Source organism: Erinaceus europaeus, chromosome 11, assembly GCF_950295315.1.
Source record: "Erinaceus europaeus chromosome 11, mEriEur2.1, whole genome shotgun sequence".
NCBI classification, from domain to species: domain Eukaryota; kingdom Metazoa; phylum Chordata; class Mammalia; order Eulipotyphla; family Erinaceidae; genus Erinaceus; species Erinaceus europaeus.
In genome coordinates, this window is record NC_080172.1 from 64,665,454 (window position 1) to 64,676,156 (window position 10,703).

Here is a 10,703-nt window from a genome sequence, read left to right on the forward strand (position 1 = left end):
CTTTCTTCTCCCTAATCTTTAAATTGAAAGAGTGGAATAATTGTATCTTCTAGATTGGATATTCTTTTTTCTGCATGAGTGAGTCTGCTTGCTAAGTCTTCTACCTGAGGTTGAACTGCACTCAAAGTGTTTTTCACTGTATATAATTCTGTTTGGAGTTTTTCTTTCATGATTTCTAACTGCTTAGTGAACTCTGTTTGAAGTTCTTCTTATGTGTTTCCTAACTCCTTAGTGAAGTATTCTTTCAATTCTTGAACTTGCTTCTCCATACTATGCTTGATTCTTAGAGAGTCCTCACAATGAGTTTTCTGTAGCCTTTCTCTGATAGTCTCTCTATGTCTATAACTTCTTGGAGTCCTTCTGTTTTACTTTTATCTATATGCATTTATTCATATCTGGAAGTTTGTTATTGCAATATTTGTCTATATGAATTTATTGTGTTGGTTATTACTGGCTGACAGATGGTGCTATTGTTGTGATTACTGGGCTTCCCTTTATATTTTGAGTGGTGTGTAGTGGGGGTCGAGGTTATGTTTCTTGTTATTTTCTTGAGCTGTGTATTGTGTATATATGGTTTCTCTGTATGATCTCAGTCTGAAACCAAGCCTCAGGGTTTGCTGTTTGGTGGCTGCTGTGTTCAGAAAAACAGGGATCAATTTGCCACTTAACCACCAGCTGCCGTGAATTTATTTTATGTATGTGTGCATTAGTTTGTTGACATAACAGACTGCTTTCATCAGAGATGACTCATGAACCAAGCTTGTGGTGGCGAGGCAATGCAATATCTTTATTGATCAGAGAGCCAAGGCTTTTAAAGGGCAGACCCGGAAGTGGCAAGTCAGAAATGGAAATGGCTAGGAAAGGGGTGGAGAAAGGCAAAAGGGAGCTGCAAAGGTAGGAACTTTCTTAGCAACTGTTTTGAGGGTTTTAACTGGTAAGATTAATAATACCCTGGAGGCAGGGAGGGTCTTGAGGGTAGAAAGAAGATAGATCAAAGGAATGGAATGGGTGGGGATCTTCCAGGCAAAACAATGATTATGTAGATAGGCCAGAGTATCAGGAATGCAGGGTGGAGCAGGGGGAGATGGGTTAATGTTTTAAGGAATGCCAGGCTCCTGGAGACAGAAAAATGCAGGGTGATTTGTGAGGCTTCTCACAATTTCCTGACACTAAGGGCTTGAACACTGATCCTTGAACATGGTAATATGCATGCTCTACCAAGTTCACCACTGCACAGCCTCTTATTGTACTTTATTTTGTTTTGTTTTATTACCAGACTACTTCTCTGGCTTATGGTGGTGCTGAGAATTTAACCTGGACTTCTGAGCTTTAGACATGAAAGTTTGTTTAACTACTGTGATATCTCCTTGGCCCAGCTTTCTGCTTTTGTAACGCCCACAACTGCCTACAGTTATGATTCTGGCTTACCTGGGAATGCTCAGGCACTATTTTAGAGAGAAAAAATAAAATTTACTGCGGTATAAACAACAAATCACTGTATTTATCTCTGTCAAGAGTGTTTTCATCCTAAGGGGGGTATACTTGGAGACACCATATCTTAGACTCTTGGAATATCTTTATTTGTAATATTTTTGGCACTTTGGCAATTGGAACAGGAACTGTTACCAAGAAATATATCACTTGGTGACTGTGAAACCAAATTGCATCTTCCTCAGTTATGTTTAGGGCCAGATAGCTGAACTGAAATCCCAGGTAGGCCTGATAACTAGTTATTTATTAGATCTCAAGATTGGGGAGCATGTTGGAGGACTGATGAGGAAAAGGGAAGGATAAACTGGGAAGGGGAGGAGTCTATCAAGGGATATGATCTTTGAGAATAAAAATCAAATGTTACACCTATCCCTGAACAGGTTTACAGAAAAGATAGGCTACAGACAAAAGTTCACACTTGTTTCATATAGGCAGCAGCACAGATTTCTTAAGGGTACCAAGCCTAACTAAATGGTTCTTTTATAGAACAAGCCAAGAATGTCTCACATGGACAGAATGCTTATTAGGTTTCCCTTTCAGTCTTCAAGGTGGGCTTTGAACTCAAGTTCTTTCCTGTGCTAGTGTCTGTGATTAGAGCTGGGAATTACTGCTAGCTTTATCACTGCAGGAAACTTAAGTTCTTTTTTTATCACAGTACTTTATTTATTTATAAAAAGGAAACATTGACAAAACCATAGGATAAGAGGGGTACAACTCCACACTATTCCCACCACCATAACTCTGTATCCCATCTCCTCCCCTGGTAGCTTTCCTATTATTTAATCCCAGGGAAACTTAAATTCTGATGTCAACAAGAAGAAGAGACTGCCCCATGGGCAGCTGACCATAGCCTTTGTGCAGAAAAAAGAGTTCAGAGCCTAAGTGTCCAAGGTCAGAAGAGTTCAAGTGCTCAGCTCTATTTGGAAGGTTCCAATGGAGCCCACACAAAGTGTGAACTAAAAAGAGCAAAGGACCTGTGCCAGTGGTTCAAAACCAAGGGAATAATATGGAACATTGCCCTTGCATCTTCAGGCTGGTTAAGACACCTCAGGAACTGCCTATAAGATGTAGACAGATTGCTAGAGAATAGCTTCCCTCCTTTTCTCCACCTCTCCACCCACGAACCTCCATGACTGCCCAGTTTTCTTGTCTCCTGAGAGGTGAGTCACCTTCATGTCATAATTCAAGTGTTAATCTCCGCATCATGTATGCTAAATTTCTCCCAGCAGGAGATGCTGCTGGTGACTTACAAGTTGTGCTGGCACTGCATTGGGAGGCAGCTGGAGTGGGTGGGCTCACTCCTATTCAGCCTTCAGCCTTGTTCCCTTTTGGGAACACCCTTGGCTTACTGTCAGAGACTGTGCCCTCCCTATCCTTGCAACCTCCTATTTCATTTCAGCCACTCATGCTTGCATGACTTGTACTTTCCTCTCCCCCATGCCCATTGCTCCCACACCTAGAAATTGATGGAGCTTCTCGGTCAGGACCTTGGGAACCTCTGAACCCATCCAGTTTCCTTGGACATGCAACCATTTCTGCTGTGTTTCTCCTGATTGATGGGGGCTCCTAGACTATGCTTTTGGCACCCCCCCACACCCCCCAACTGCATTCCCTGCTTGTTAAAGGCACAGGTTTGGAGTTGTCCTTACCCATCACTTCCATATCTTTTTTTAGACATGGTCTGTGGGGCTCAGGAAGCAGGTAGTGATGCTATGATTGAGAATCATCCATCTTGTTTGGTCTTATCCATTCCCTGTTCTACTCTCTACACTTAACCTGCAATGCTTCACTGTCTATTAGGTTCCCCTTGTAAGTGTGGTTGGTAACCCTTCATAGGCCCAGATTCTTCAGGTTGTATGTGGGATGTGAACTGGATTTATTATTGTTTTGGAAGACTGGGAAGAGGTAGATAGTATAGTCATGGTTTGCAATGAGAAAAACTCCCCCTGAGGAGTGAATGGATGATTGGCCTTGATTTATTTTTTTCATTAGTGATTTAATAATGATTACAAGATTAAAAAATAGTAGGGGCATAATTCCAAACCACCTCCACCATCAAAGCTCTGTGCCACCCCCAACAGTAACCACCATAGTTCTCCCAAGATTATAGTAATGACTTCACTATACATACATATATATATACACATAAATATTTTTCTTCTTTAGAGTTCATGTGTTTCAGTTTTATATATTACACTTATGAGTGAATTCATCCCATAGTTGTCCTTCCATTTCCTTCTTCCCTCTAAGATAAGCAAAACAGTGCTATAGGATCTTGTCCATCTTAGTGATGTTGCAAAATCAAAGGTTCCTTGTCACAAAAGTTCTGGGTCCCAGTGGAACTGGGGTTCAGAGTCCTGTGACTATCTTCCCTTAACATTTTCTTCTCTGGGAGTATGAATCAAATTCTCTTGGGGTGAAGAAGGAATGAGTTCTGGCTTCTGTAATTGCTTCTTCACTGGACATGGATGTTGGTAGATCAATCTTTAGCCCCAGCCTATTCTGTCTTTCCCTAGTGGGATAGAGCTCTGGAGAGATGAGGTTCTGGGACCCAGGGAGGTCAAAATGGAATCATAGTAATATTTGGAGTTTGGTGGCTCAAAGGCAGTAAGATATGCTTAATAAACATAGACCAAATAATAGAACCAATAAAATAGGGACCCGAGAGTGAAGAGAAGCTGGTAATATATTTTGGGTATGTTCCTAGGAGCCCAGGATTTTAGTAATCTTTGTTTGAGCTTTATGTGAAGATAGGTTAGAAATATTATCTAGGAGGATGGTGTCAGAGTAGAGAATAAAACCTAAAAGTGGAGTTAGGGCGGAAAATGGCTCCCAAACTCGAATATATATAAATACAATTAACTGTTCACCACATTGATCTGTCTTAGGCTCATGTATATTAATATTTAGCACACTAGCCTGTATAATTTCTGGGTTCCTGTCCATCTAAGCTCACAGTCCATAGTCACATCTGGGCACATTCTAAGCTACACACATTGCAGGACCAATACTCCTCTAGTGGACCTGATTTCTTATCTTTTTTTTTTTTTTATAGGTCAGGACTTGAATTTTTATTTACTTAACATTACATTCTAGTGTAGAAGAAGTTCTCTGAAACAAAATAGTCATGCTACTCCAGATTTATTATTATTATTTTTTAATAGTCCTCTTCCTGCTTATGGGCAGAACAGGGCTCACACAATCCAGAGGCAAAATGGAGAGAAGATGTTGAGGAATAGGACAGTGGTCTCAAGAGCTCGCAAAGTGAGGCCTGTGCTTTGCAATGCCCAGGGCCCAGCATGGGGAAAGAGAGGGAGATACTGCAGTAGCAGTATCTCCCTCTCTACCTGAATGAAAAAATCAATATGGAAGAATTAAAACTGTGTATGTGTGAAGCCTCACTTAGTTCCACAGAATAAAGTAAAAATAAAAAAAAAAATTTCAAGGAAGTAGTACAGGAGAGTGAGAAACAAGTTTCAAGGAGCAGAAGTAGTCTCTCAGTGGATGCCTTCAGGCTATAAGAGGAAAGAAAAGGAAGTGTTAGAGGACAGGAAGTTAGGGATGGGGCCTCAGCCTCTGGAATCTGACTAGTGACTCTGCCTCATATTTACTGGTACAGGGTTTACATGTTCTCTACTCATATTATCTCCTATAATCCTTACAAGTGCCACTGAAAAAGTCATCATTATACCCATTTGCTGATGGCTCAGTAGAAAGGCAATTTTAAGAATCCTTAGCATTAATGTTAATAAGTCCCTTGCCTTGTATGCACTTCACAGTACAGAGATTTATGGCTAATATATGCGTGGAGAACCTTAGCCAAATGTCAGGACCTTGGGATTCGAATCATCTCAGGGTTGAGAAAGAGTAACTCCATTTACTACACACTTGGTCTGAAGAGATCTGGAGTGATGCCACAAGATATCCTGATGTGGGACAGTCTCATGTGAATGACCCTGATCAGAACTCTGGCAAAGTACTTATTGGTAAAATCATGCATCACATCAAAAATGAAAGAGGAAGGTCAAAGAGGTTTAAGTAAAATGGACATTTGGAGTAAATATCAAGGCGCAAATTACACTAACATCAATGATCAGAACATACTTTCAGGGCAGGGGAGACATAAAAATACAGGTTAGTTAAAACTTAACTACATATTGTCAAATGTCACTATGTCAGGTACACTTCTTTGATTCTCTAAGGAATACAGGGTTTGTCCTTCAGTCATCCTATGTACAATCCCCAGACTCGTGGTTGATGCCAGATGTTAAAATTCATGGATAACTGCATGTTGTATTTTCCTAAGGCTGGGGGCTAGTTAAAAGTTAACTAAACATATTCCATACCTTGCCTTGGAGTGAGAGTTGTATCAAAGGGGAGTCTGAAGCCTTTTTACTGGGCAGGCCTCATGGTATTTTTTTTAGACAAAGTTATGTACCTGGTAATAAACAATAAGCAGATATGTTTTTACAAGCATAGAGGCACAGGGCATAGAGGCACAGGTTAAAAAATCAGTAGGATTTCTAACAGCAAATATCAAGAAGTATGGGATCAGGAAACTTCAACAGAGGTCATTTTGTGTGTGTGGTAGAGGGCTGTTTAGCTCTGACTTATGGTGCTACCAGGGCTTGGACCTGAAAGCACAGTCTTAGACATGGAAGTCTGCTGCATAAAAACCACTGTACTATCTACCTAGTCCTACATACCTATTTTTTCCATATTTATAACAACCCTTTCAAATAGGAAAAGAATTACCATGCCTATTGTACAAATTTAAAAATTTATGTATTCTTATTGCTACCAGGGTTATCACTGGGGCTTGGTTCCTGCACTCCAATCCATTGCTCTTGGTGGTCATTCCCCCCCCCCCTTGGTTGATAGTACTAAAATAAATTGAGAGGGAAGGGAGGGGAAGGTGAAAGGGGGGGGAGAGAGAGAGAGAGACACCTGTAACACTTTCTTTACTGTTCATGAAGTTTCTCTCTTGCAGGTGGGTCCAGGAGCTTGAACCAGGGTCCTTACACATGGTAACATGTGCACTCGACCTGTTGTGCCACGCTCATAACTGCTTCTTTATTTTTAAAAATATATTTGTTTATTATCTGTTTATATGCTAACTATATTGATATCTAGTATATATTTAATATTTTATTTATATATTTACTAAATAGAGACAGAGAGATATTAAAAGGAAAAGGGAGATAAAGAGGGAGAAAGACAAATGCTGCATTGCTCTACCACTCATGAAGCTTCCTACCTGTCTGGGGGGATCTGGGATTTGAACGTGGGTTCTTGCACATTTTAACATGTGCGCTCAATTAGTTGCAACCACCACCCCACCCCTTTATTGTGTCTTTTTTATAATCACTATGAACTAGTTTTCACTACTCAATATTTCATAGAAAAACATATTAAGGCTTAGGTTAGCTATTTTGTACTAAAATCTCATGTCAAGTTATGGTGTTTGGATTAAAACCCTTGAATTAATGTCCCTCTGGTTTCAGTCACTTTGAATCACATCACTTTGCCTCATTCATTATATGTGAAAGTACATACCACCTGGAACAGGACACTTTTCATCTTTACCAATTTGATTTTACAAATCCTATAGAGTATTACTATTATTGTTATTTACTTTATTGAGGGTTAATAAATTATAGTACAGTTATTGACACATGAGTATAATTTCTTATCTCCTTGTGATAGGTGTCCACAAAATATTCTCACCCCTAACTTAGGTCTTTTTTCACCATCATGCATATAGTCCCCCAGATCTTCCTCCAGCTACCCAGTCCAATCACTCCCCTTCCTTTCTGAGAGTCAATGCAATACATCAAACCCAGTCCAATTAAACACTTCTTAAAAGTCCATTATGTTAAATGCAGAATGTTTCCTCTGTTTGGGAGTATGTACTTTAGGTGATTTAGTTTAGGTAATAAGCTAAATTCTCTTTTTATTATTATTTTGTATTTATAAAAAGGAAACATTGAAAAAAACCATAGGATAAGAGAGGTACAACTCCACACAGTTCTCACCACTAGAACTCCATATCCCATTCCCTCCCATGATAGCTTTCCTATTCTTTATCCTTCTGGGAGTATGGACCCAAGGTCATTGTGAGATGCAGAAGGTGGAAGGTCTGGCTTCTGTAATTGCTTCCCCACCAAACCTGGGTGTTGACAGGTTGATTCATACTTCCAGTCTGTCTCTCTCTTTACCTGGTAGGGTGAGGTTCTGGGGAAGCAGAGCTACAGGACACATTGGTGGGGTCATCTGCCCAGGGAAGTCTGGTTGGTATCATGTTAGCATCTGGAACCTAGTGGCTGAAAAAAGAGTTAACACATAGAGCCAAACAAATTGTTGACTAATCGTGAACCTAAAGGCTGAAAAAGGTCATATGAAGAGTTGTGGGGGGGGGGGGTTCTCCATTTTGTAGATAGTTAGTATTCCTATTTTAGTTATATTCCAAGCAGCCCATTACTATACTTTTTTTCCCTCATCCTGACATCTGATATGCAGGTGGATCTAAGTTATTGTCTGGAGAGATGATGTCATGGCTGGAAAAGGGACCAGAAAGCTGCATCAGGGAAGAGAGTAGCTCCCAAATATGGGAAATATGTATAAATATGGTTAACTGTAAACCCCATCAATTTGATGTGATCTGGGGCCAGTATTCAGCTTAGGAGCCTATGTGACCTCTGTATCCCTGTAGATCTGAGCTCACATTCCGTGGTTATGAGTAGGAACATTCCAAGCCCCAATTTCAGGACCCATCTTCCTCATGTGGAAGATAAGAGTATGTTGTCCAGTCTCCCTTCAGAGGATGAAATATTCTCTATCGTTTTTGATCCCAACCAAAAAGATATGTGCACACTTTTTTCCATAGCAGCACAATTAATAATAGCTAAAACCTGGAAGCAACCCAAGTGCTGAACAACAAATGAATAGCTGATAAAGCTGTGGTATATATACACAATGGAATACTATGCAGCTTTTAAGAACAATGAACCCACCTTCTCTGACCCATCATGGATGGAGCTAGAAGGAATTTTGTTAAGTGAGCTAAGTCAGAAATACAGAGACGAGTATGGGATGATCCCACTCATAAACAGATGTTGAGAAAGAACAGAAAGGGAAACTCAAAGAAGGATTTGACTGAGTTTGGAGTAGGGCACCAAAGTAAAAGTCTCTGTGTTGAGGGTGAAGGCAGATTTTCGGTTTCACTAGTGTGGGGGCTGCAGGGGGGACGATGGGATAGGACACAGTCTTTTTGTGGTAGGAATGGTGTTTATGTACACTCCTATTAACTTGTAGTCATGTAAATCACTATATAATTAATATGAGAGGGGAAAATTGATTGAATGTCTCAAACTTTTTAATGCACAGACCATAGGCTGTCTTTAAAATGCTGACTGTTTTAAAAGCTTAGACCAGGGAGAACAGAAGCAGACCAGTGGCATTACTCTATAAGATACAGCTATATACAAATAATGTCAAAGGACATAAATTATGATGATGTTGTGTATGATACAGCAAATCCTAACAGAGGGATTTGCAAAGGTAACCCAATTGCCAAATAATGTGATTACAGCAATAACTATCTATTGCCTTCTTAAACCCTAAGTCAGCAGGAACTTCCCACTTCCTCTATAGAACCTATATTTCCCCAGTCCTGGAACCTCTAGGTGGGACTCACTTTCCTGCATGCTTCTCTCAATTCATACCAAATGATATTGTATCTGCTGATCCCATCCTAGTCAACACAAAGAGTACCACCTCAGTATGCTTCACTTCACGCTGTTTTCAAAGACATCATGCGTGGAATGTCAACCCTCCATCCTCATTACTTGGGTGAGACCTTTCCTTTCATAGGATTCTCGAATTCCATTTCAGGTGATTCACTTCCTAACAAAGTCCCAAAACCTAGATATAGACCAGGTCCCATGAGATAGGGGATATGTTCACATGTATCTATAAATTAGGGTTATTGGTCATCTATATGTATTCTTACCTAGTCTTTTGCAACTCTTGCCACAACCACCTGATTGAACTTGCAGATTTAGAAAGACAAAGGGCTGCATCAAAAGTCATGTAGTCAGGCCAGGATGCAGATCTTTTGAATCTTGGTACATTCTTTTTTCCATTTTGTCATACTCTATCCTGAATGATCAGTGTCCATTACACTGACCAAGGCCCTCTGTCCATAGGATAGTAATTTCTGTCCTGATAGGGTCTCATAACCTTAATGGGGCTGCCCCTTTATCCTGTCTTCCCCTTACCCACTGCTAGCCTCCTCTCCCCCACCCTCTAAGGCGGTCAGGGGACCCATAATGACCCAGTTTGCTTTGAGTCAGTTCTACATTGCCCAAGAAGATATCCCTGTATGCAGGCTAACTGTGCCCAGGTCTGGCTCTCTGAGAACTTATAGATGCTGGTATGCTGGTGCTGAGATGCTGTGCCTGACCCACAGGCAGTCACACTCAACACTGGAGTCTGAGTCTGAATCTAATCTTATACAGAGGCTACACTCCTGCCAGCCCTCCCTCTCCTCCACTGTAATTAAGCTCAGGGACCACAGCTTCAAGGCCCATACAGATGCACATCATCTATGGGCAGATTTTTAAAGCATTTATTGCTTTGTTCTTGTTATTGCTTATCATTACTGGGTTTTAAGACTCCAGATATCGTGCTCGCTTCGGCAGCACATATACTAAAATTGGAACGATACAGAGAAGATTAGCATGGCCCCTGCGCAAGGATGACACGCAAATTCGTGAAGCGTTCCATATTTAAAAAAAAAAAAAGACTCCAGATATCTTTGGGGCTCAACCCTTGATTTCCAGGGGGAACAAAGTGAAAAATGAAACAGAATGCTTGGGAGGCTGGGTGACAATTAACGATTAAGATGAGTAAATGGGAAAGACAGGCATTTACCCTCTTTCCAGGACTAAATGAAAAACATCTGTCCTGCCTGCTGATTCCTAGAGAAGAGTAAGAACGGTGGCAGACAGGAAGCTTCATTACTGGTGTTACTTCCCAGTCATTTTATGACTTTTTAAATATCTGCTACTTTTACTTATCTTGATAAATCATTTAACCTAACATGACTCACTCCCTTTTCTGTTGATTGGGTATAATGATGGTACCACCATAACGGGTTTAACATAAACTTAAATGAAATTTAAAAGGATCTCAGACCTGGGCAGTGAACC

The 10,703-nt window shown here is 40.5% G+C and overlaps 1 non-coding gene across 1 annotated transcript; it reads left to right on the top strand.

The window, feature by feature from the left end:
- The first annotated feature begins 10,177 nt into the window (after positions 1-10,177).
- LOC132541538 (U6 spliceosomal RNA) lies at positions 10,178-10,284 on the top strand. The gene has a single exon (XR_009552683.1). It is a non-coding gene; the product is annotated as a U6 spliceosomal RNA (small nuclear RNA).
- The last annotated feature ends 419 nt before the right edge of the window (positions 10,285-10,703 follow it).